General features: G+C 44.6%; 1 protein-coding gene across 4 annotated transcripts in view; it reads left to right on the top strand.

Moving 5' to 3' along the window:
* The window catches only part of kiaa0825 (KIAA0825 ortholog), a 415,583-nt gene that overhangs the window by 362,641 nt on the left and 26,306 nt on the right, over positions 1 to 26,636 (top strand). The window lies entirely within an intron of this gene.

The raw sequence follows: 26,636 nt of genomic DNA, 5'->3' as shown, positions 1-26,636 counted from the left end.
GGGCATGATTTTAACAGTGAAAAACAAGTGGGATGCGTCGGGGGGGCATCAAAAATTTCAACCATTTCAGTCTCGCCACCAACCCACCCATTTCCATTTTCACCGGGGGCGGAGGAAGGCCGGCGACCAACCCGCTCCCAGGAAGCGGTTTGGGCCTTAAAACTTTTCAAGGAGGCGTCGGGCCTCCATTTTTCTACAGTTTCCGATTTCAACCCCAGGGGAGCCGGGATTCCCGGGCCTTCTCTTTTACACTTCATGAAAGGAGGCGAGAAGGCCCGAGACTAACAGGTAGGTGCCTTTCTGGCACAGCTCATCAGCTCAACAAGCCTTACTGCAGGGACCGCCCCCCCACTCCCCAACGATTGCAGCTGGCCACCCCCATCCCCAATCGTGGACTCCCGACCCTGATCCCCAATCCTCCCTCCCAAAGATCGCAGATCCCCGACCCCTGATCGCAGATGCCCAATCCTGATCGCGAACCCGTGACCCCGATCCAACCCCAACAATCATGGACCCCCGCGATTACCCCCGATCCCGACAACCCCCCCCCCGTGACTAACCCCCGATCCCTCCCCCCATGGTTGATGACCCCGTGCCAATCTATGCCCTGTGCCAACCTATGCCCACCCTTGCCTATGTGCCCGCCCATGCCCCACATGCCCGCCCATGCCTCTCCCCCATCCATACAAACAAAGACTTACCTGAAGACTTACCTAAACATGTCCTCTCCCTGGCTGGTCTCCCATCCGACTGAGACCGGCCAGTTGGACAATGCGACAAAAACAAATTAAAGATCTTCTTGCGTCAAAATCATAAGGACGTCCGGGAAACCTGTACTTCTGGGTTTCCCGCCTGCAATTTGACCCCCCCCCCGCCCCTTCCCGGTTCAGGGTCAAAATCATGCCTATCATCTCTGTAAATATCAGTTGCTTCTAGACCCGTCTTGATTTTGAATACAAGCCAATTGGTTGCTTCCAATTCCCTGTGCTCTCATTTTTGTTAACAGTTTCTTATGTGGAACCTTGTCGAATTCCTCATGGAAATCTAAAAACATCCATAAACACTGCCTTATCTACCATAATAGTTACCTCCTCAAAAAATTTAACTAGGTTTGATAGATATGACCTACCCGTTACAAATCCATGCTGGCTCTCTCTGATCAGCTCTTATTTGTCCAAATGCTCAGTCACTCTGTCCCTAATAACAGATTCTAGTAATTTCCCCACAACTGATGTTAGACTAATAGGCCTATAATTTCCTAGTTTATCTCTCTTACCCTTCTTAAACAGTAGAGTGACATTGGCAATTTTCCAATCCAAGGGGACAATTCCTGAATCGAGCTTTGGAAGATCATGACTAATGCATCAATAATTTCCTCACCTACTTCTTTTAATATCCTGGAGTGAAAACTATCAGGCCCTGGACATTTGTCTATCTTTAATCTCATTTAGTTTCTCCATCATCATTGTTTTACTTATATTGAATCTAGTTAGTTCCTCCTCTTGATTTATTTTTAGTTTTCCTTGTATCTCAGGTATTTTATCCTCATCCTCTACTGTGAAGACTGACATTGGAGCCTGTTTTCTGTTTTTGGATTGAAAATTACTTTATAGTTCATATGAACCGTTTTTCACATTTTCTTGAGAATGAAATAAGCGTTAATAATACATTGTAGTACTATATAGTTTATAGTTCTTGGGGCTTTCAGAATCTGAAACCTAACATTACAACAGTCTACCCCCTGATCAGTGGAGGCACAGCACAGCCTCATACTATTTCAGACACAAAATGAGTGCTGTGCCCAGTTAAGCTGCTACAGCCAGTTTAATGCTACAACCTCCTTCCTCCCTCACCCATTCTAGTCAAGTTCCCAATAAAGGATGTAAATAATAATGGGAGCTTGTCTGCAATATTAAAATGAAGTTGACCAAGGAAAATAGGATAGCATCATAGCAGGGGCAAAAGTGCAGTGTTAGTGCACTTCTGGCAGTAAAATTGCCAAGGAGGAAAATTGAGCCTCTTGTTTTTGCAAATTCAAGATCCATTGACATTAAACATTTTATTATTTGAATATCTCTTAAGATATAAGAACATAAGAACATAAGAAATTGGAGCAGGAGTAGGCCAATCGGCCCCTCGAGCCTGCTCCGCCATTCAATAAGATCATGGCTGATCTGATCCCAACCACAAACCTAAAGAACACAAGAAGTCGGAGCAGGACCCGGCCACATAGCCCCTGGGCCCTCTCCGCCACCCACAGGGCATTGACCGATCCGAACTCAGCTTCATGTCCAATTTCCTGCCCGCTCCCCATAACCCCTAATTCCCTTTACTTCTAGGAAACTGTCTATTTCTGTTTTAAATTTATCTAATGATGTAGCTTCCACAGCTTCCTGGGGCAGCAAATTCCACAGACCTACCACCCTCTGAGTGAAGAAGTTTCTCCTCATCTCAGTTTTGAAAGAGCAGCCCCTTATTCTAAGATTATGCCCCCTAGTTCTAGTTTCACCCATCTTTGGGAACATCCTTACTGCATCCACCCGATCAAGCCCCTTCACAATCTTATATGTTTCAATAAGATCGCCTCTCATTCTTCTGAACTCCAATGAGTAGAGTCCCAATCTACTCAACCTCTCCTCATATGTCCGCCCCCTCATCCCCGGGATTAACCGAGTGAACCTTCTTTGTACTGCCTCGAGAGCAAGTATGTCTTTTCTTAAGTATGGAGACCAAAACTGTATGCAGTATTCCAGGTGCGGTCTCACCAATACCTTATATAACTGCAGCAATACCTCCCTGTTTTTATATTCTATCCCCCTAGCAATAAAAGCCAACATTCCGTTGGCTTTCTTGATCACCTGCTGCACCTGCATACCAACTTTTTGATTTTCTTGCACTAGGACCCCCAGATCCCTTTGTACTGCAGTACTTTCCAGTCTCTCGCCATTAAGAAAATAACTTGCTCTCTGATTTTTCCTGCCAAAGTGCATAACCTCACATTTTCCAATATTATATTGCATCTGCCAAATCTCCGCCCACTCACCCAGCCTGTCTATATCCCCTTGCAGGTTTTTTATGTCCTCCTCACTCTCTACTTTCCCTCCCATCTTTGTATCATCTGCAAATTTTGATATGTTGCACTCGGTCCCCTCCTCCAAATCGTTAATATAGATTGTAAAGAGTTGGGGACCCAGCACCGACCCCTGTGGAACACCACTGGTTACTGGTTGCCAGTCCGAAAATGAACCATTTATCCCAACTCTCTGCTTCCTGTTCGATAACCAATCCTCCACCCATGCCAGAATATTACCCCCAATCCCGTGATTTTTTATCTTAAGTAATAATCTTTTATGTGGCACCTTGTCGAATGCCTTCTGGAAGTCTAAATACACTATGTCCACTGGTTCCCCTTTATCCACCCTATACGTTATATCCTCGAAGAACTCAAGCAAATTTGTCAGACATGACTTCCCCTTCATAAAGCCATGCTGACTTTGTCCTATTAAATTATGCTTATCTAAATGTTCCGTTACTGTCTCCTTAATAATAGACTCCAAAATTTTACCCACCACAGATGTTAAGCTAACTGGCCTATAATTTCCAGCCTTCTGCCTACTACCCTTTTTAAATAACGGTGTTACATTAGCAGTTTTCCAATCTGCCGGGACCTCTCCTGAGTCCAGGGAATTTTGGAAAACTATCACCAAAGCATCCACAATCCCTACTGCCACTTCCCTCAAGACCCTCGGATGGAAGCCATCAGGTCCAGGGGATTTATCCGCCTTGAGTCCCATTATTTTACTGAGTACCATCTCCTGAGTGATTTTAATCGTATTTAGCTCCTCCCCCCCGAGAGTCCCCTGTTTGTCCAGTGTTGGGATATTCTTAGTGTCCTCTACCGTAAAGACTGAAACAAAATATTTGTTCAGCATTTTTGCCATCTCCATGTTTCCCACCATTAATTTCCCGGTCTCATCCTCTAAGGGACCTATGTTTGCCTTAGCCACCCTTTTTCTTTTTATATAACTATAGAAACTCTTGCTATCTGTTTTTATATTTTTTGCTAATTTCTTTTCATAATCTAACTTCCCTTTCTTAATCAATCCTTTAGTTACTTTTTGCTGTCTTTTGAAGAATTCCCAATCTTCTATCCTCCCACTAAGTTTGGCTACCTTATATGTCCTTGTTTTTAGTCGGATACTATCCTTGATTTCTTTACTTAGCCACGGATGGCTGTCATTTCTTTTACACCCTTTTTTCCTCAGTGGAATATATTTATTTTGAAAGTTGTAAAATAACTCCCTAAATGAACACCACTGCTCATGTACCGTCTTACCCTTTAATCTATTTTCCCAGTCCACTTGAATAAAGGAGACTCTCATACCATCATAGTCTCCTTTATTCAAGCTCAGTACGCTTGTTTGAGAATCAACCTTCTCACCCTCTAATTGGATATGGAATTCAACCATGTTGTGGTCGCTCGTTCCAAGGGGATCCTTAACTAGGACATTATTAATTAATCCTGACTCATTACACAGGACCAGGTCCAAGGTTGCCTGCCCCCTTGTAGGATCAGTTACATACTGCTCAAGAAATCCATCCCTGATGCACTCAATGAACTCGTCCTCAAGGCTGCTCTGCCCAATTTGATTTGTCCAGTTAATATGATAATTAAAATCCCCCATAATTATGGCTGTTCCCTTATTACATGCCCCGACTATCTCCTGATTAATACTTCTTCCAGCAGAGTTGCAACTATTAGGAGGCCTATATACTACGCCCACTAATGTTTTTTTTCCCTTATTATTCCTTATCTCCACCCAAACTGTTTCATTATCTTGATGCTTTGTCCCAATATCATTTCTCTGTATTACAGTGATTCCTTCCTTTATTAACATAGCCACCCCACCTCCCCTTCCTTCCTGCCTGTCCTTCCTGATTGTTAAATACCCTGGCATATTTAATTCCCAGTCGTTGTCACCCTGCAGCCATGTTTCTGTAATGGCCACAAGATCATACCCATACGTAGTTATTTGTGCCGTTAACTCGTCCATTTTATTACGAATGCTACGTGCATTCAGATAAAGAACTTTCAAATCTGTTTTGTGACGCTTAGTTCCTGCTTTTTCCTTTTTTAACACTTTACCTATTACTCCATACCTTCTGTCCCTTCCTGTTACGCTTTCCTCTCTCTCCCTGCTCAGGTTCCCAACCCCCTGCCACTTTAGTTTAAACCCTCCCCAACAGCACTAGCAAACACTCCTCCTAGGACAGCGGTCCCGACCCTGCCCAGGTGCAGACCATCCGGTTTGTACTGGTCCCACCTCCCCCAGAACCGTTTCCTGTGTCCCAGGAATTTGAATCCCTCCCCCTTGCACCATTCCTCTAGCCACGTATTCATTTGAAATATCCTCCTATTTCTACTCTGACTAGCACGTGGCACTGGCAGCAATCCTGAGATTACTACCTTTGAGGTCCTATTTTTTAATTTGCCTCCTAACTCCCTATATTCTGCTTTTAGGACCTCATCCCCTTTTTTACCTATATCGTTGGTGTCTATGTGCACCACGACAGCTGGCTGTTCGCCCTCCCCCTCCAAAATGTTCTGTAGCCGCTCCGAGACATCCTTGATCCTTGCACCAGGGAGGCAACACACCATCCTGGAGTCTCGGTTGCGGCCGCAGAAACGCCTGTCTATTCCCCTTACAATTGAGTCCCCTATCACTATAGCTCTGCCACTCTTTTTCCTCCCAGCCTGTGCAGCAGAGCTACCCGTGGTGCCAGGAAGTTGGCTGCTGCTGCCTTCCCCTGATAAGTCATCCCCCCCAACAGCATCCAAAGTGGCATATCTGTTTGAGAGGGGGATGGCCACAGGGGACCCCTGCACTACCTGCATCTCTTACTCTTCCTGGTGGTCACCCATTCACTTCCTGCCTGTATACCCTTTACCTGCGGTGTGACCAACTCGCTAAACGTGCTATCCACGAGTTTCTCTGCATCGCGGATGCTCCACAGTGAGTTCACCCGCAGCTCCAGCTCCGAGATACGATCGGTCAGTAGCTGCAGGTGGACACACTTCCCGCACACATGGTCGGCAGGGACACTGGTAGTGTCCATGACTTCCCACATCTTGCAGGAGGAGCATATCACGGGTGCGAGGTCTGCTGCCATGACTTGCCTTAGCTTAGTTACCCCTTTTAAATTACGTTGAAATTAGAAAATGTTAACTATACTAGGGACCTAGGTTCACTAAAATATTGTATTATTCCAGCCAATGCTGAAGGTTTATATCAGAAAAATCTTGAGACCATATCGAATTTGCCTTACAGGTATTGAATTGCCTAGTTTCTTAATTAGAAATTGTTGTTGTAACACTACATGCTGTTTGATTTCTTTCTGTGTATTTTTGAAAGCTCTCTTATGTCATATACATAATCTTCCTGGATGACTGCTGTGGTGGTATGTTTGTGCAATGGTGGTGTTATGGACCTAGAGGCCTTGGCAAAACCTCTTGAATTTGATGTTAATTGTGTTAAATTTTGTATTGGTGATTCTGTGAAAAATTGTTTTGTTCCATTTGAGTGCTTTGTCGGATGTGTTACATATTTTTGAGTTGAACTCAAAGTTGTCCTGAGGATTGTCTGGATCTTCTGGAATTTGTAATTTATCTGTTACCTGTGATTTTTGCTCTTGGGGAGCTTCTGTTTTTAGAAATAATATTTGCTCAAGATCTTTTGTAGTTTCATTTTGGAAGTCTGTCAGAATGCTGTCATTATAATATTTAAACATTAAAAACCGAAGTAATCACTACAGAAGTCACAGAATGAAAATTAGAACATTTTAGTAGTTTTGATTTCCTGTTGTATAAATTTCTTTGTATTCTGTGACTTTTGTAGTTATTTCCACTTGTGTGAAAACCTTTGGCCCGTACTTTGAGGTATTGAAAGGACAATATTTTCACAGTAAAGTGTCTGGGAAACTGTCTTCATTTGTGTAAAAAAAATAACGTGATGACACATTTGGTACATGGCAGTTTTGGGTCTTCTTTCTTAACCAAAAAAAAATGCTGGACATTTTTTTTGTGAAGTCAATATCCCTTTGAAGTGCTTTGACTGGCAGCTGATAGGGGTTGCTATGATACTGGGAAGCTGAAGAGCACTGTAGTCCATTGTTCTTTTTCACTGGTGCTAGTGGACAGTTTGAAAGGCTGCTTTTATTGAAGCTTGGACATGCATCACGTAATTTCTAGAGTGATAAAAGTGCCTGCTTCAGAAGTAGTCCACAAGTAAACCATTCATGTTTAGAGCTGACATGTGAGATAAATATAGAGTATTTATCAGACCGGATGCTTAAGAGTAAATAAGATTGTTATTCAATTGAGAGGTGCAATAGATATCATAAACCAGACAAGTGAAAATATCAGCAGAACCCCAACACAGAATTACTATACCTTCTTGTAAATCAGGTGGCAATATTGGCCCAGCTTTTGCTGTCAAAATAACGTTGTGGCTAACGGCATCTCGTTGTCCGCCTCACCGAATGGCATTGAAGTTGCTGTATTTGAGTGGTAGATACGAACTAAACTCGCCACAGAAATTCCAGTCAAAGTACCCTTATAACGATGTGATAATTGTTAATTAGTGCCAATCAACCTCTCTGGCACCGAAAATTAACTATTACAAGTGTGGAGTCTCATTCCTTCAGGTTTTAATTGCCGTTGGAGATTTTAAAAATGTAAAATTTTAAATTTTATGTTTTGTTACTTTTCCTTTCTATCTTTTTTTCTCTTTTTATCAATCCAATCTTACATTCCCTCTCTTTTTATTTCTCTTTCTGTACCTGATTTGACATTGAATTCACTCACTCTAATTTACACTTCTTTCTTAGTCCTTGCGCTGTTAATTTCTCAACCCTTCAATCTAATTGGTTAAGGAGATTGCTTGCCTTGTTTCACTCAGGTCTCAAATGCTGTTTTCCTTGCTGCAACGTTATCAACTTGCCATGCAAAAATTTTAAAAACCTAAGCATGCAAGGGCAAGTCTAACTAATGGCAGAAGCCGTTAGATGCCCGGCTACAGCAAAATTTGGCCGAATATCCTTCATTAGATCATAACAGCCTCTCTGAGGAACATAGGAACAGGAGTAGGCCATTCAGCCCCTCGGGCCTGTTCCACCATTCAATGACTTCATGGCTGACCTGTGACCTTACTCCATTTACCCACCTTAGCCCTGTATCCCTTAATACCTTTGATTAACAAAAATCTATCAATCTCAGATTTTAAATTAACAATCGTACTAGCATCAACTGCCGTTTGCAGAAGAAAGTTCCAAACTTCTACCATCCTTTGCGTGTAGAAGTGTTTCCTAACTTCACTTCCGAAAGTCCTAACTCTAATTTTTAGGCTATGTACCCTAGTCCGAGACTCCCCAACCACGGAAATAGTTTCTCCCTATCTACCCTATCAGTTTCCTTTAATATCTTGAAAACTTTGATCTAATCACCCTTAATCTTCTAAATTCCAGGGCATACAATCCTAGTTTGTGTAATCTCGCCTCGTAATTTAACCCTTGGAGTCCAGGTATCATTCTAATAAATCCATGCTACACTCCCTCCAAGGCCAATATATCCTTCCTAAGGTGCGGTGCCCAGAACTGAACACAGTAGACCACACCAGGTGTACTGTATTTTCTGTACCTGTCCACGACATTTTAATGATCTGTGTGCATGGACCCCTAAGTCTCTTTGGACCTCCACTGTTTTGAGCTTTTCACCATTTAGACAGTACTCTGATCTATCCTTTTTAGGTCCAAAGTGGATGACCTCACACTTGCCTCTCATAGTTTTCAATACAGTTTCACCATTACTTTTAACTTCCACTAGCATTATTTTTGATTTTGAGTACAATGTATGTTATAAAAAGATGTATAGTTCAAAGTCATGATCTGTGCAACTTCTGTAAATCACTCAGCGTTTGTTCTCTTGGAGAGGAAATTCCACTAATGAAAAACAGGAGGTTACCTATTTAACTCCATAGTTAATGACCCACTAACGAAGCCACACACTCAAAACACACTCATTTCAAAGCAACACGTGCCCACAATTTCATTAGCAGGTCACTAATTACAGGGAAAAAGATCAGACATTCTGCTGTTTCTTGACAAAAGAGGAATCTCATGTCCTTGATGTTGTTTGAACTCAAATTTAATTCATATCTTGTTACTCCCTGTCATCCATAATTCTTTACAGTAAACCCCCTCTGCAAAGTCGACCACCAACAGGACTGGTCACAGTTGGTTGATTTAGTGGGACAGATGACATCCTATGTGACTATGGTAAACTATCTCTCCTCATCCTTCTCAACCTGTCTGCAGCCTTTGACACGGCTGACTACACCATCCTCCTCCAACGCCTCTCCTCCGTTGTCCAGCTGGCTCCATTCTTATCCATCCAGTCGTAACCAGCGAATCACCTGCAATGTCTTCTCTTCTCGCACTGTTACTTTTGGAGTCCCCCAAAGATCTATCCTTGGCCCCCTCCTATTTCTCATCTACATGCTGCTCCTCGGCAACATCATCCGAAAACATAACGTCAGATTCCACGTGTACGCTGACAACACCCAGCTCTACCTCACCACCACCTCTCTCGAACCCTCCACTGTCTCTCATTTGTCACATTGCTTGTCTGACTGGATGAACAAAATTTTGGGGAAGCCTGCAACACATTAAAATTGGATAGCCCTATCACGCTGATGACTTGCTGTCATGGCAAACTGTATGAATCCCTGAGTTCTCCAGACAAATACATATCCGGACAACATTGTGAGCAATATTACACAGATCCCCTGTGACTGCTTGAAGTGAGCCTGTGGCATAAACTTGAGTGCATTTGTTATTTTTACATCCACAGACTGAGCTATCTAGGCAGATAATCTTGGCTGTAGGTCTTCATGCAGTAACTTTATGTAGTGGGTAAGTTGTTAGAGGGTATTCTGAGAGACAGGATCTACAGGCATTTGGAGAGGCAGGGACTGATTAGGAACAGTCAGCATGGTTTTGTGAGAGGAAAATCATGTCTCACGAATTTGATTGAGTTTTTTGAAGGGATAACCAAGAAGATAGATGAGGGCTGTGCAGTAGACGTGGTCTACATGGACTTTAGCAAAGCCTTTGACAAGGTACCGCATGGTAGGTTGTTATATAACGTTAAATCTCACGGGATCCAAGGTGAGGTAGCCAATTGGATACAAAATTGGATTGACGACAGAAGACAGAGGGTGGTTGTAGAGGGTTGTTTTTCAAACTGGATGCCTGTGACCAGCGGTGTGCCTCAGGGATCGGTGCTGGATCCGCTGTTATTTGTTATTTATATTAATGATTTGGATGAGAATTTAGGAGGCATGGTTAGTAAGTTTGCAGATGACACCAAGATTGGTGGCATTGTGGACAGTGAAGAAGGTTATCTAGGATTGCAACGGGATCTTGATAAATTGGGCCAGTGGGCCGATGAATGGCAGATGGAGTTTAATTTAGATAAATGTGAGGTGATGCATTTTGGTAGATCGAATCGGGCCAGGACCTACTCCATTAATGGTAGGGCGTTGGGGAGAGTTATAGAACAAAGAGATCTAGGAGTACAGGTTCATAGCTCCTTGAAAGTGGAGTCACAGGTGGATAGGGTGGTGAAGAAGGCATTCAGCATGCTTGGTTTCATTGGTCAGAACATTGAATACAGGAGTTGGGATGTCTTGTTGAAGTTGTACAAGACATTAGTAAGGCCACACTTGGAATACTGTGTACAGTTCTGGTCACCCTATTATAGAAAGGATATTATTAAACTAGAAAGAGTGCAGAAAAGATTTACTAGGATGCTACTGGGACTTGATGGTTTGACTTATAGGGAGAAGTTGGATAGACTGAGACTTTTTTCCCTGGAGAGTAGGAGGTTAAGGGGTGATCTTATAGAAGTCTATAAAATAATGAGGGGCATAGATAAGGTAGATAGTCAAAATCTTTTCCCAAAGGTAGGGGAGTCTATAACGAGGGGGCATAGATTTAAGGTGAGAGGGGAGAGATACAAAAGGTTCCAGAGGGGCAATTTTTTCACTCAAAGGGTGGTGAGTGTCTGGAACGAGCTGCCAGAGGCAGTAGTAGAGGCGGGTACAATTTTGTCTTTTAAAAAGCATTTGGACAGTTACATGGGTAAGATGGGTATAGAGGGATATGGGCCAAGTGCAGGCAATTGGGACTAGCTTAGTGGTATACACTGGGCGACATGGACATGTTGGGCCGAAGGGCCTGTTTCCATGTTGTAAACTTCTATGATTCTATGATTCTATAACTGGCAGAGACTAGGGTTGCCAGCTCTGGTTGGGTGTATTCCTGGAGGTTTCATCAAATGACTTCCCGCCACGAACCACCCCGCTCCAACACTCCTGCCATTGGTCCGGTCCTTCAGGCACATTGCTATCCCACACCAATTAGAAAGGGAACAGACTGTTAACCAATTGGATTAATCTTGACTGTTAGTGAAGTAGTCTTTTTCCCCACCTCCAATATTTTTATAACTAATAAATGAAAGCGTTTAAAGAAAATGAAAAAAAACACAATTTTTTTTATGCCCTTATGATTTTTCTCCTGGATTAATCTTCAGTTCCTGGAGACTACAGAACAATACTGGAGGGTTGGCAACCTAGGACAGACACCCTTTTGCTTTTTTGGTGAAGTACAATCTTCTCATGTAGATCTTCTCACTGAGATCTTCATATAATTTGCATGGTCTGTAAATTATTTTGTGGTGCATCCTCCTCATACACTGCCTCACTCTTCTTTCCTCCAACCTGTGCTTTTCCTCCTCCTCCTCCTCCTCCTCCTCCATTAAATCACAAACAATGGAATGCCTATTGGGAATTCCGTACCTGGCACTCAGAACCTGTGAGTTTGGTTAGGCAAAAAAAATCCCAGACCTTCAACTCGTCGGAGGCAAGTGCAGCTTAATCCAGGTACAAAACCAAAATAAAATACTTTAAAAGCATTTTTGTAACTCCAACAATCTCTCTTGAAAGTTTCTTCAGGCTGTATGCTCCCTTCTGTCAGTCTTAGCTGATGCTGGCAACAAGTACTTCTCTTTTAACTCAAAAGCAAAATACGGATGCTGGAAATCTGAAATAAAAACAGAAAACGCTGGAGAAGCTCAACAAGTCAGGCAGCATCTATGGAGAAAGAAACAGAGTTAAGGAGGCCGCTTTTCGGATGGCGGAGCGGGTGCATTGGGGGCAGGGGGGGCTTGTAAAATGGCGGAATCCCGGAGCGGGTTCAGAGCCCGGCTCCAACCCGCTGACTTCCGGGTTCCCCAGTGATGCGTTCAGGTGCGCGCGCACCTCCCGAATGCGGGACTCCCACCGGCAATTAAAGCCGGCGGGATGATAATTTACTTAGTTAGGCAGATAATTGAGGAACTTTAGAGAACTCATTGAGTTGAGATTTTGGCAGGGGTGCAATTTTGAAGGATCCTCAGCGTGTTTCCCATGCTGTTGTAGCAGATGTGTTTCAGCCATCAGCCAATGGGAGATGCAAAGGATTATTTGACAGGTCGGGGGGAAACCTCATTTATTGCAGCAGGGCACCCTGTCACTTCAGACAAAGTTTTAGCTGCAAGACCTTTGTGTTTCCACTCCAAATTCTTAACTTATACCCTAAACTCTGCTGTGCAAACATATTTACCCACTTTGTGGACCTCTTCAAACTCACACCGTCAGGATGGGGGGTGCCATGGCTGCATTCGTCACTTCATCCGAGGATGAGCAACATCACCAGCCTCACCAGGCACGCCATCCACCTCCGCCACGTGGAGCTCCACAACACAGTGCTGCGCCAAAGGCACCTGCACAACACATGGAGGGCAACAACAGAGAGAGCAACGTCGCAGGAGGCACTACCCTCGCAACAGGGTCTACAGACCGAGGCTCAGCTTCCTGGACCTCTCTGAGGAGCAGTGCATGCGGAGGCTCAGAGTCAGTCGCCAGGTAGTCGCGGACATCTGCAGCCTCCTTCATGCGAAGCTGCTCCCAGCTGGGCCGAGCAGCATCTCCTTACCTGTCACTCTCAAAGTCACCACTGCCCTCAACCTCTTCACCTCCGGATCGTTCCAGGGTGCCACCGGGGTCATCGCCAGGGTCTCTCAGTCGTTTGCACACAAGTGCATAAAGCAGGTCGCTGACGGCTTGTTTCGCGGGGCCTCGCATTACATCAATTTCCCCATGGATGACCTCAGCCAGACGGAGAGGGCAGTGGGATTCCACACTGTGGATGACTTCCCACGGGTGCAGGGTGTAATCGATTGCACCCATATAGCAATACGAGCTCCTCCATACGAACCAGGACTGTTCATCAACAGGAAGGGCAATCACTCCATCAACACTCAGCTCATCTGTGACCACCGCAAGAGATTCCTTCACGTGTGCGCCAGATACCCTGGCAGCTGCCACAATTCCTTCATCCTCCGGGAGTCCAACATCCCGCCCCTCTTCCACGCATCGAACACCCGCAAGGGCTGGCTCCTCGGGGCAAGGGACACCCCCTGCACACGTGGCTCATGACACCCCTGAGGAACCCCACCACCGAGCAACAGCATCGATAATACGACAGCCACATCGCTACCAGGTCTACACTTGAGCATGCTATAGGACTGCTCAAGATGCGCTTCGGGTGCCTTGATCGTTCTGGGGGAGCGCTTCAATACGCATCAGACAGAGCATTATAGTCGTCTGTTGTGCCCTGCACAATATGGCACAACAGATTGGGATGCTGTTTGAGGTGGCCCCATCCACATCTGCTACCCACATTGAGGAGGAATAGGAGGACGAGGAGGCAGAGGAGGAGGAGTAACCCATGGGCAGAACAGCTGCTCACCTGGCTGCTTGTGAGGCCAGGGAGTCACTGATACGTGAGCGGTTCTCCTAACATCAGACAGTGTGCGGTCCTTACCACCTGGATAGAGGAGCGGCCACACCAGCAGCCCCCCTGCCCCCTGCACAAAATAGTCCTGCAACTACACATACACTTACTGTAGAGTGACCCAATGGGTGGCATCAAGTGTGGGCGTTCATGGTGAGCCTCATGAAAGGGCTTTATTGCACAAGCCAGTCAAGAATGGCCAAGAACGTGGCAACAGTGGTGACAACAATAATATTTAATGTGCGATTAACAAAAAACAAATATAAATAAAAACATGACAAACCGTCAGACACCCTTGTGCATCCCCTTTGTGTTCACAAAACCTTCGCCTTTCGCTCATGACTACTCCTACGTGGTGCATCCCCTGTGGCTGCAGCAGAGGTAGTGGCAGGTTGCTCTTGTTCACGCCCTGACCGATTAGATGCTTTGGGCCTATGCCCTCTGGGTTTCGGTGCCCGTGAGGGCCGCTCCAAAGACTGCTCCACCTGCACCTGTGCAAGGGCAGACTCAGCCACTTGGAGAGGAGGCAGCATTGCGGGTACTGGTTGAGAGGGGGACAATGGGTGAGGCTTGGGGGCATTTTGAGTGGCGTCCCCACTTCCATGTCCCCTTTCGCCATCTTCCCTCCCCTGGGTCAGGCCCACACCACTCCTACCACTCTGCTGGACGACAGTTTGGAGGACATATGTGAAGCCTTGTAAGGCCAGTGCCAGAGTATCAGCCTGTCTGTTTAAGGCGGCAGAATGTTGTTCACCCTGAGTCCGAAAGGCCTTTGTCAGGGCCTCAATGGACTCATTGGTGAGCCATGCTTGAAGCTCCATGGAGACTATCCTTCCCTCCATTTCAGACACTTACCCATGACACTATCTCAGAGATGTCCTCACGTTCCTGTCCCACCATTCCACTCATGCAGGAGTTGGACTCCTCCATCCTCTGCACGATTGTGGAGAGTGCGCATGGCACCTGTTCCAGCACCTCGCAAATATGCTGCTGCCCCTCGATCATTCTCCTTTTCATGGATGGCCCTCAGGGTCCAGCTGAGCAGAGCCTGTAGAAGATGTGCTCCCACCGACGCGGATTCTCCACAGTTGCCCCTGCCACCAGTGTCTGCTCGTGCTTACGTGTGTGGTGACTCACTATGTGCGACCCTAACTAACTGAGGACTGGGTACACCAAGGTCCTCTGAGGAATCGCCCTCCGCTGACATGGCGGTCGCTGAAGGCCCTGTAAGAGAACAGAAGGCAATATTAAGGATGATGACGGATGTTGAGGTGCTGAAGATGGCAAGGCATGTTAACATCAATTGCTATTGTGTTTGCTGAATGTTAAAGTTCTGTCACCAGCCATTTGTCAGGTGGCAGTTATGGCGTCTCAGACAGACGGGCATTCAAGGGTGTAGCTCAGTTCCAGCGCCTCCTGCTCCGCGTCTGCGAGGACGACTAGAAGTTGCGGCCCACCTCCAGTCCTTGCCCTCTCCCGTGCATTCTGGGCTTCCTTCTCTTATAAGAGGAGAAAGTAGAGAGGCGTGAGTGAGTGATGGAGACATGGTCAACCGCTGAATGCATTGGTTTGGGTGAGGTTGACCATGAAAGTGATGCATCAGAGGGTGAGTATGAGACAGAGCCATGACATTGTATGAGGATTGGGTTGAGTGGTAGTGGTGGGATGAGTACTGGGGAGGTGAGGAAGTGTTGAGTAAGTGCAGGTAAGTTGAGGATGAGTTGTGGGGTGGGGGGCGGTGATGTGGAAGATGGGAGTGTAGGAGAATGAGTAAGTGTACTCACTTTTGCTGACCTAGTTAGGTCATTGAAGCGCTTCCTGCACTGTATCCGTGTGCGGGAGACGTTGCTGCTGCTGGTGACCTCCTCTGCCACCTTGAGCCAGGCCTTCTTGGTGGCAGAGGCAGGCCACTTCCTCCCATCCGCCGTGTAGAATATATCCCTCCTCCTCCTCACCCCATCCAGTAGCACCTGGAGTGAGGCATCGTTAAATCTGGGAGCAGCCTTTCCCCTGGGTTGCTCCATTTTGTAATTTTGGGTGTTTGCTCCAGGAGCAGCATTGGAGGGCTTCCCCTTTAAATAGGGCTCCTCCAGCTGACAGCCTGTGATGCGGGTGTGCAGTCCGCCCGCTGCCTAGGTTTTCAACGGGATACCTGGAAGCCACATTAAGTGGCTCCAATTTACCCGTGATCGCATGGGGAATGGAAGGATTTTACTGGGTGGGTTACCCTCCCACCCAGTCGTCCCCCCCGCTGCCATCCCACTTCCCTGGTAATATCGGGGCCAATGTTTCAGATCGAAGACCTTTCGTCAGAACTGGAAGATGTTAAAAGAGTTAAAGTTTTTAAGGAAGTACAGAGCCAGGGAAAGGTGGGGGGAAGGAGGGAGGGGAGGAAAGAACAAAAGGGAAGGTCTGTGATAGGGTAGAGGACAAAAGTGATTGAATGACGAAAGGGATGATGGTACAAGGCAAGGAGGGTGGTAATGGGACAAGTTAACAAACAAAAGATTGGTCAGGAGTAGCTGTAAATGGCAACAGCAGAACGATTAACAGCGCTTGCTGTCCGAAAAAATGGGAGCAGTGGATATGATCTGAAATTATTGAAATCAGTGTTGGGTCCGGAAGGTTGTAAAGTGCCTAAATGAAAGACAGGTACTGTTCCTCAAGCTTCCGTTGAGCTTCATTGGAACAGTGTAAGAGGCCAAAGACAGAGAGGTCAGAGTGGGAGTGGGACGGGGAATTAAAACGGCAAGTGACCGGCAGATCAGGGTCGCGCTTGCGGACAGAGTGAAGGTGTTCAGCAAAGCGATCACCCAATCTGCGTTTGGTCTCCCCAGTGTAGAGGAGACCACATCGTGAGCAGTGAATGCAATGTGCTAAATTGAAAGAAGTTCCAGTAAATCGCTGTTCCACTTGGAAGGAGTGTTTGGAGCCCTGGACGATGGGAAGGGAGGAGGTGAAAGGGCAAGTGTTGCATTTCCTGCGCCCGCACGGGAAGGTGCCGTGGGGAGGAGAGCAGGTGTTGGGGGTGTTGAAAAATGGACAGCATGTCGCAGAGGGAGTGGTCTCTTTGGAATGCCGAAAGGGGAGGGGAAAATGTGTTTGGTGGTGGGATCTCACTGGAGATGGCGGAAATGGCAGAGGATGATACATTGATTGTGGAGGCTGGTGGGGTGGAAGGTGAGGACAAGGGGGACCCTATGATTCTGGGAGGGAAGGGAAGGTGTCAAGGCAGAAGGGAAATAGGACAGACGCAGTCGAGGGCCCTGTCAACTACAGTGGAGGGAATCCTCGGTTGAGGAAAAAGGAAGACATATCGGAAGCACTAGTGTGGAAGGTGGGATTGTCAGAATAGATGCGACTGTGTCGGAGAAACTGGGAGAAGGGAATAGAGTCCTTACAGGAATCGGGGTGGGAGGAAGTATAATCAAGTTAGCTATGGGTGTCGGTGGATTTATAGTAGATATTGGTTGACAGCCTATCCTCAGAAATGGAGATAGAGAAGTCAAGGAATGGAAGAGAAGAGTCAGAGATGGACCATGTGAAGGCAAGGAAAGGGTGGAAATTGGAAGCAAAGTTGATGAAATTTTCCAGTTCGGGGCGAGAGCAGGAAATGGCACCAATACAGTCATCAATGTACCGGAGAAAGAGATGTGGGAGGAGACCTGAGTAGGACTGGAACAGGCAGGCATAGCTGGGACCCATACGGGTTCCCATAGCGACACCTTTTATTTGGAGGAAGTGAGTGGAGTCAAAGGAGAAGCTGTTCAACATAAGAACAAGTTCAGCCAGATGGAGGAGGGTGGTGGTGGATGGGGACTGGTTGGGTCTCCGTTCAAGGAAGAAGCGGAGGGCCCGCAGACTGTCCTGGTGGGGGATGGAGATTTAGAGGGACCGGACGTCTATGGTGAAAAGGAGACAGTTAGGGCTGGGGAACTGGAAACTGTTAAAGTGGCGGAGGGCGTCAGAAGAGTTACGGATGTAGGTCAGAAGAGACTGGATAAGGGGAGAAAAAAGAGTCGAAATAGGAGGAAATAAGTTCCATGGGGCAAGAACAGGCTTATACGATGGGTCTCCCAGGGCAGTCCTGTTTGTGGATCTAGGGAAGGAGGCAGAAGCGGGCTGTGCGGGGTTGGGGGACTATGAGGTTGGAGGTCGTGGGGGGAAGATCTCCAGAGGAGATGAGGTCAGTGACGGTCTTGGAAACTATGGCTTGATGTTCAGCGGTGGGGTCATGGTCCAGGAGGAGGTAGGAGGAGGTGTCGGAGAGTTGGCGTTCAGTCTCCGCAAGGTAGAGGTCTGTCCGTCACACAACAACAGCGCTGCCCTTGTCAGCAGGTTTAATGACAATGTCAGGGTTGGACCTGAGAAAACGAAGTGCTGTAAGTTCAGAGGGAGGTAGGTTAGAGTGAGTGAGGGAGGGGAGTAGAGAAATTAAGATGGCCGATGCCATGCCGGCAGATCACAGTGAGGGTAAGAGGGAGGTGTCCAAGTGGAACCAGAATTCTGAAGGGTCCGCTGTGCGGGGGGAGGACTCCTGGCCAAAGAAGTGGGCGTGGAGGCGAAGGCGATGGAAGAAGAGCTCAGAATCGTGTCGAGCTCGAAGTTCATTGAGGTGGGGGCATAAGGGAGTGAAGTTAAGGTCTTTACTGAGGATTGATCATTCGGGGCCAGAGAGGGGAAGGTCACAACAAAGGGCGAGATTGGAGGGAGGGATGGGGTCAGAGGAAAGTGAAGGGATGTTGGTATCTAAGAGTATATTCATTTTAAGCCACCATCTCGTGAAAAATAGCAAGTAGATTCAGGGCTCGCAGCTGTGCTTCTATCCCCAGGCTACCCATGACAGCACAATGGCAGATCAAATAGTATAATTAAATATCACAAACGTTTATGGATTCAGTGCAGTTTTCTTTCCAAAGCTGGTGGTGTAACAATTGCATTTCTGCCCACATTAGTTCTGGCAGCCAGTTGACTAAAAGAGGTCAAGACAGAGGTTGGGAAGAAAATAAATGAATAACTAGCTAAATATTGGAATGGTCAAATTAGCTGGACATAATTCCCATTGACATTACTAGTTTTACAAAAAGTGTTTGATTTAGGAGGGGTGGTCAGGTTAGAAGGGTTGTCAATCAGCAAGGTTCTGCTGTATATTGTTCACAATAAATTTTTAAAAACTATTCAATCTGCAAATATTATAAAAACATAGACAATGCAATACAAAGTCTGCAGTGTAATCAGCTGATGCTGCACTCAGGTTTCTCAAGTGATTGTTAAGTTCCCGGGTTCGCCAGTAGGAGTTATGTGTAATCTCTGAGGTGTGAGTGGGAAGAATCTGTATTTAGTCTAAAATAGGTATGAAAAGTAAGATGTAAATATATTGGTGATAAGATTTGTGCAGGGGCGAACTTCATAGTCACTTGACTTGGCTTGAACAACTAGTGCACTTCTAGCAGTAGCACAGTCAATTAATATTAATAAACACACCATGGACATTTTGGTTTTACCAATTCTGAAAATTTGTACTGTCATATATCACATTTTGTTTTTGAGCAATTGTGAATTGGGTTCTTATTTTTACTGCATTTATTCCTGCATGACATTTTAGTGAGTGAACTATGATTTGATGCCATATGTCATTATATATCTGTGGAGTCATTCAATTAATTATAGCATCATCATATAACAATTTAACAGTTTCTTTTATTTGGTTGTTTTAAAGCTACCTATATGGGTTTACCTTAACTGTATTTCTTTGGCAAACTTTTAAAATAAAAAAGGAATGTATCTCACTCAGTCTCCAATTTTGATTCCTGGTAAATTTTGTTTTAAATTTTATGGTGAATTCCTGTGCTTATCAAGACAAGAAATATTAGCGCTGGAAAAACATTGGGGCAGAAATTGCTCCTGAAATAATGAAGAGCTCAACAGCGTTCTCTGTTATTAGTGGCGAAATGGAGGAGAAAGTTCCGGCATTCGCACATGCGCCGTGAAACGCAGCAATCCGGAACTTTTGCTCCCACTGGTTCGCCAGCGATATGACAGCTTTGAATTAAAGGTATATCACCTGCTGCAATCAGAGGAATCATTGAAAAAGTGCAAACTTGCTTATCTGCCCAGCTGGAAAATAACTATGCCACAAAACAGCTTACGCTTAAAAATACAGGTCTAAACTAAGTTTTAACAGCGCAGTAAGTCTTCATGACTGCCAAACAACAAAAAATGAAGTTTTAAAAATGTGGAGTCTCATTGCTTCTTATTTTAATAGTTTTTGGTCATTAAAAAAAAATTTTTTAAATTAAAACTTTTTTTTTGCTTTTCCCTTCTGTCTTTTTTATTTAATTCATTTATTTCTTACCCTTTTTTTCCTCTGTCAATAACTGTTTTTACACTGATTTTAAACATTGTACTTTTAACTTCTTGGTTTAACACTCCAAACCTGCAGAGACAGTGAAAGCAGCATGTCAAAAATGCTGCGATCTGATTGGTCGGGGGGAGAGATCGCTCCTCTCGCTTCTCCCAGGATCCTAGCTTCACTTGAACTGACGCTGGGCTCTTCTACGCTTCCTATTCGAGGAAGTGGCCAACGAAAAGACCTTGGTGAATTAGTGAGTTAATATAAATCTATGGAGCAGCGAGCAGTGTTGGCTCGCCACTCCGAGCAATTTCTGCCCCATTATCCTATTTCAGGCATCTAAGGGTAACTTTTACAATTTAATACTCCCAACATAGAACTTCACCATTAATGGGGAGGGGGAGAGTGCCTGAATTCCTGATATGTGCTCCTGTTATGTGAAGCTCTGCACTGGAGTGCTAAATTGTAAAATCTACCCAGAATTTCCAACATCATGGATATTGAGGTCAGATTTAATACAGCCTGCTGTGGAGTAAAGCTTCTTGTACTTTGCTCCAACATTGTACCTTGGCCATAACCTGATAACAGCAGGCCCTACTGCACAACTGTGATATTTTTATTCCTCAAACAATGGCCTTGCTGATTGAGGTTGACAATAAATGCCAAATTAGTAGCAATTGTATGCTTTGGTTATGCCCACTAGAAACTGGGCTGAGATTGTCCAAACTCATTTCACATAATATTCCCGCAGAAAAAAGTAAATGGAGACTTTCATCCCAACAGTTTGGGTTGGAATTGAACCCAGATCCCTGATGTGAAAGGTCAGTGTAGAATCCTATGGCACTTCTGATACCAATATTTTTTTGAGCCAGCTGTTTGCTGTGCAACAGTAACTGGGGAGTGGGAGAATGATTCTTCTCTGTTTTACCCCTCCTCCTGTGGGAAAGCATTTGGCCTCCACTTAGCTTCTGCCCCTACGGTATAACAAAGATCCAAAATCTGCGATGAGAGGAATTAATGCATCGGCCCTCATCAACAAAAACAACAACTTGCATTTATATAGGACCTTTAACGTAGTAAAATATCCCAAGGCGCTTCACAGGAGCGTTATCAAACAAAATTTGACACCGAGCCACATAAAGAGTTATTAGGACAGGTGACTAAAAGCTTGGTCAAGGAGGTGGGTTTTAAGGAGTGTCTTAAAGGAGGAGAGAGAGGTAGAGAGGCGGAGAGGTTTAGAGAGGGAATTCCACAGCTGTGGGCCTAGGCAGCTGAAGGCACAGTAGCCAATGGTGGAGCAATTAAAATCGGGGATGTGCAAGAGGCCAGAATTGGAGGAGTGCATTCATCTTGGAGGGTTGTAGGGCTGGAGGAAGTTATGGAGAAAAGGAAGGGCAAGGCCATGGAGGGATTTGAAAACAAGGATGAGAATTTTAAAATCGAAGCTTTGCCGGACCTGGAGCCATCGTAAGTCAGTGAGCACAGGGGTGATGGGTGAACGGGTCTTAGTGCCAGTTAGGATATGGACAGCATAGTTTTGGAGGAGCTTAAGTTTATGGAGGGTGGAAGATGGGAGGCCGGCCAGGAAAGCATTGGAATAGTCAAGTCTGGAGGTAACAAAAGCATGGATGAGGGTTTCAGCAGCAGATGAGCTGAGGCAGGGGCAGAGACGGGCGATGTTATGAAGGTAGAAGTAGGCGGCCTTGGTGATGGAGTAGATATGTAGTCGGAAGCTCATCTCAGGGTCAAATAGAACGCCACGGTGCAAACACTCTGGTTCAGCCTCAGACAGTGGCCAAGGAGAGGAATGGTGTCGGTGGTTAGGGAACAGAGTTTGTGTCGGCACTATATTGCTTTATTGTACAAAGATGGTTTTCGTGAACTTCTCTTCATCTTTAGGTATGATTATCTGTGGGTATGGATCTTGTCTGTCTAGTAGCCAGAAACCAGATGCTTAACAAGACTTGCCTACCAACTATCCTGCTTTCAGGAGATTGTAGTTTCTGAACGTCCCACCAGAGGATTGTCGCCTCATACGTGCATGGACTATGGTGGTAATTCTTGGCACTTCTCTTGCTTTCTCTCTCTGGAGAGTGAATGAAAAAAAAGAGAATGTTGTGGATGCAGGGCGATCCCAGCAGTGAAATTCATCCATTAAAACTATAAGGCTCGTAGTTTTAATGCAGGGCTTTCACTCCCACTACGAATAGCCCTGCCTCCATAACATTGTTTTACTTTCTCCCTAGCAAGCATTCACAAATCATGCAGACTGTGAAGATCAAGAGATAAAAGTGTGAGAGAGAAAAATGTGAGAAAAAGAGACCAATAAATAAGAAACAGAAATAGAGAAGAGAATGAGAAAAAAAGAGGCTAAGAGAAAGAAGGATAGAAGACTATATTAATGCTACTTTACTATCCCTTATGACTCATGTGACAGGCATAACATGGTATTATTAGTCATGTTTATGTTTTTAGTCATTCGATGTCTCAGGTACACAGGTCTTGACTGAAAATCTCAGACCTAGGATTTGTCCAATATTGACAACTCTTAAAAGAATGGATTTATTTTTGTGGAGATGCAGTTATTATGGTGCAGATAACCTGATTAAATTCTGATGCAAATACTAAAATATCATTAGAGTAGATTTTTTGCACTGATTCACCATAACCAAAAATTGGGGTTACCGGGATTAATTGAGCAGTGTATCTACACCAGTTTGATAGGTGTCAGTCTCACATTGTTTTCCTTTATGAAAGTCGGATGTGCCACCATTGAAGGGTTCAAAGACGAACCTATATTTTTGGTGAGTGTGCTTTGAGAATTATAAAGGGGAAGTAAGTTAACAGGCTGGTCCATTAGGGAACTTTCAGAATGACATGCCCCTGAACAATCCCTATTGTTGATCTTGCAGGCCTCCAGTCATTGGGTGCCCAGAGAATTGTTCAGACAGAGTGCCAGTCAAGAAACTCACTACTGAACTAGCTTGCTAAGCTTATGTGATTTGTTTGTCTTTTTTCATCACAGACCCCACTTCTATACTAGTGGGGTAGTCAGATGCAAATAATTTTGGGGGATGATGTCGGAAGCATAGATATTTGCAAATATACAGAATTTTTCCTGATAGACAAAAAACGTGGGGGCTATCACAAATCCTTTGGCATGAAATAAAATATCTGTGTAAATTGAGGAAAACAGGAAAGATAATCAAATAGGAACTTAGAAGTAAGAAGGGAAGTTGGGCAAAGCGTTTTCATCCTAGAGTTATGGAATAAGTTATCAGGGAACTGATTGAAGCTGACAGTATACATAGGTCCAAGAGATAATTGGATGGATTGATGATGAGATAAAGGATTGAGGGAAACGGCAAAAAGTTGGATGGAGAGGGAGGGTTTATATCTGAGAAAGGGATAAGCTTATTTCGCTTAATGGTCTTTCCTGCTCCTAAAAATTCTTAAGTTCTTATCTAAAACCTAGAGGGGAATGCTGAACATGTTGGCCTGGATTTTGACTCGGAGCCATGAAGAGAGCGGGGATGAGGATTTTTGGACAGGAAACCCGGAAGTATGGGTTTCCCAGACGTCTGGGTGAATTTAACTGCAGGGCATGTTTTAGATTTTTTCAGCAGGTTTCCCCGTGCGATAGCCAGCGTGATTAACAGGCTGGCTGCCTGTCGGACAGGAAAGCAGCCGGGGAACGGATGCCAGATAAGCTGGTCATCAGGGGGTTTGGGTTCGGTCATCGGAGGTGGGGGTTGGGGTCGGTCATTGGGGAGGGTTAGGGCTGGACACGGGAGGTGGGTGTCGTAGATAGGTCGGGGGACCGGACATTGGGAGAGGGGGCCGTGGATAGATCGGGGGTTCGGACATTGGGGTGGGGAGGTGTGGATAGTTCGGGGGGGTCTGATCGCTGCAGGTAAGCTTGTTGGACCTGGAGGAAACACTCCAGCTCCTCCTGGCCTATAAGCAATGCAATAAAGGCACTCACCTGATGATCTGGTCTTTCTCATTTCCTTTTAAAATGGCGAGAATCAGGAGCCCCGGGAATCTCGGCCCCCATGAGCTAAAAATAAAAAATCTATTAAAATGGAGGCCAGCAGCCTCCTTAAAATATTTCAGTGACCAACCCGCCTCCAGAGAGCGGATTGGTCACCCGCCCCTCGACCCGACTCCATTAAAACTGGAAGTGGGTGGGCTGGAGGCATGTAGGGGTCAGGTTTAACATTTTTACAATTTTTACCTGCCCCCAACCCACCCGTCCTTGGGGGTTAAAGTTTCCCCTGTTGTGTCTATAGGGGCTTTTACTGAGTGGGATGGTAATATAATTTGACTTCTGCAACCTGCAAATGAAATTGCTTCCAAGGAATAAAAAAATCATTTTAAATGTGGGTGTTATCTCCCATTTAAAATGTAAGCAAAACTGGTTCACTTCTGAAACACAAGGTTATATTTAATATAGTACATTTTTATGTCTTTAACACCGAACTAAACAGGCCAATAAAAAGAACCATTTCAGCTGTAATGTGCTAAGGGTTCATTTCAACTTGCAGGATTTTGTTTTAACATGAATGACGCCTCATTTATCACACAAAACCTATCCCATTTTTAATGGACATGGATTAACAAATCTGACTGAATAATCTTAGCACAGTACATCAGGATGCTTTTAGCAAAGTTGGCCAACAGTTTGTATTTCATTTTTTGTAATTTGAAATATTCAAATAGCATTTCCTACCAGAAATGCCAAGGATCTGGCACAAATTGTGAGATTGAGGCAATAGTGCTTTGGTGGCAAAGATAGCCTCAGGAAAAGAGAAACGGTAAAGCTTTAGGAAAAATAATTCTCATCAGATCTGCTGAAGGAACCAGAAATTACTTAGCTCTGTTCGGATATTCCCTTTATTATTATTATGCAGTTGTCATTGTCAAAGAAGAAAAGTATTTGAATCACAGCAAACTTTATTAACACATTTTTAAAATAAACTTTTAAAATAGAACTTCCATTAAACTGATGATTTTTATTAATTCCGTGGCTAAAGAATATAATCGTTTTTTTGAAACCATAGTGTAAAATTAATGATTAAAATGCTGAATGGTTTAATTCTTGTTACAAACCACTTCTTCCATGTCAAAATGTTAAGTTAAAGGTGATTAAACTATACAGATTACTTTGCAATTATGAATCACAATGTCTAAATAACCCAAAAAGCTAAAGTGCCCCATTTAATTATGCTTTACAAGAGTGTAACTGTAAGCCTTAAGGGGCTAAAAATCAACTAGCTGATATGACCTTTCATGTGTAATGGTGTAATCTTTAATGCAAAGTGTTTAATTAATTTGTTTTGCCTACATGTTATTACTGGTCACGATGCATAAGGTAACTTGGAGATAGTTATAATCATGCATTGTACAGAAAGTATTCCTTTTTGAGGCTGCAGTCATTAAGCGGGTGAAGTGAAAACAAATTCATTGACAAGTGAGAATGGAAATAATTTATTTTATATTGATGTTGTGTGACAAATATGTCAGGGTGGTGGCAGAATACTCTGAAGTAAAAATGTTATGGGCAGAGATGAAACCCTTCACAGCTCATTTAGTCCAAATGCAGCCGCCAGGGTGGTGAATCAGTTCAGGGCATTCCTGCACAAAATTAGTTCTCTTAGAGGTAAGAATATAGGGGTATGCATTAATCAGTACAACTTAGATGTCATTTTGCAGAGCTCACAAAGGGATAAAGGAAACATGTACAACATTTTGAATAGTCTTTATTGCTGGAATAAATTATAATTATTGCCTAAAGCAGCTTACAGTAAAAAACATTTTGTACATGCAGAAAAGAGAATTTTTAAAAAGATTTGTTTTGCTTTTCTATATTTTTCCCTCCCCATTTTGTCCTACTTATTTCCCCTGTCAGCCAAGACAGTGGGGACCACATACCTCTGTTTGCCACTTCAGACATGGTTGAAACAAGTGAGCTGAGTGATGTCAGTTTTTCCTCTCAAAAGAAGCAAAATAGCTAGATCCGTGTGGTGCTCCGCCTAGTAACCTGTCCAAGGTATGATGCCAAAGCACTTCTGCCCGTGGTGCATAATGTTATACCAAAGCACTATGCCAGGTTGTGGTAAGATGTGTGTTTTTTCTCGCATTTCCTCACAAAACAAGCACCCAGCCCCAGTACGAAGTGGGTCAGACTAAGGACCGATCTAGCAGCCCAAAACTGGATATCCATGAGGCGCTGTGGGCAGTCAGCAGCACAGAATTATATACCAGCACAATCTGTAATGGAGTCCCCACCACTTACAGCAGGCATTAATGCAATTTGCCCGCTATAAGG

This window comes from Heptranchias perlo, chromosome 4, assembly GCF_035084215.1.
Source record: "Heptranchias perlo isolate sHepPer1 chromosome 4, sHepPer1.hap1, whole genome shotgun sequence".
NCBI classification, from domain to species: Eukaryota; Metazoa; Chordata; class Chondrichthyes; order Hexanchiformes; family Hexanchidae; genus Heptranchias; species Heptranchias perlo.
This window is presented reverse-complemented; position numbering and strand designations above follow the sequence as displayed.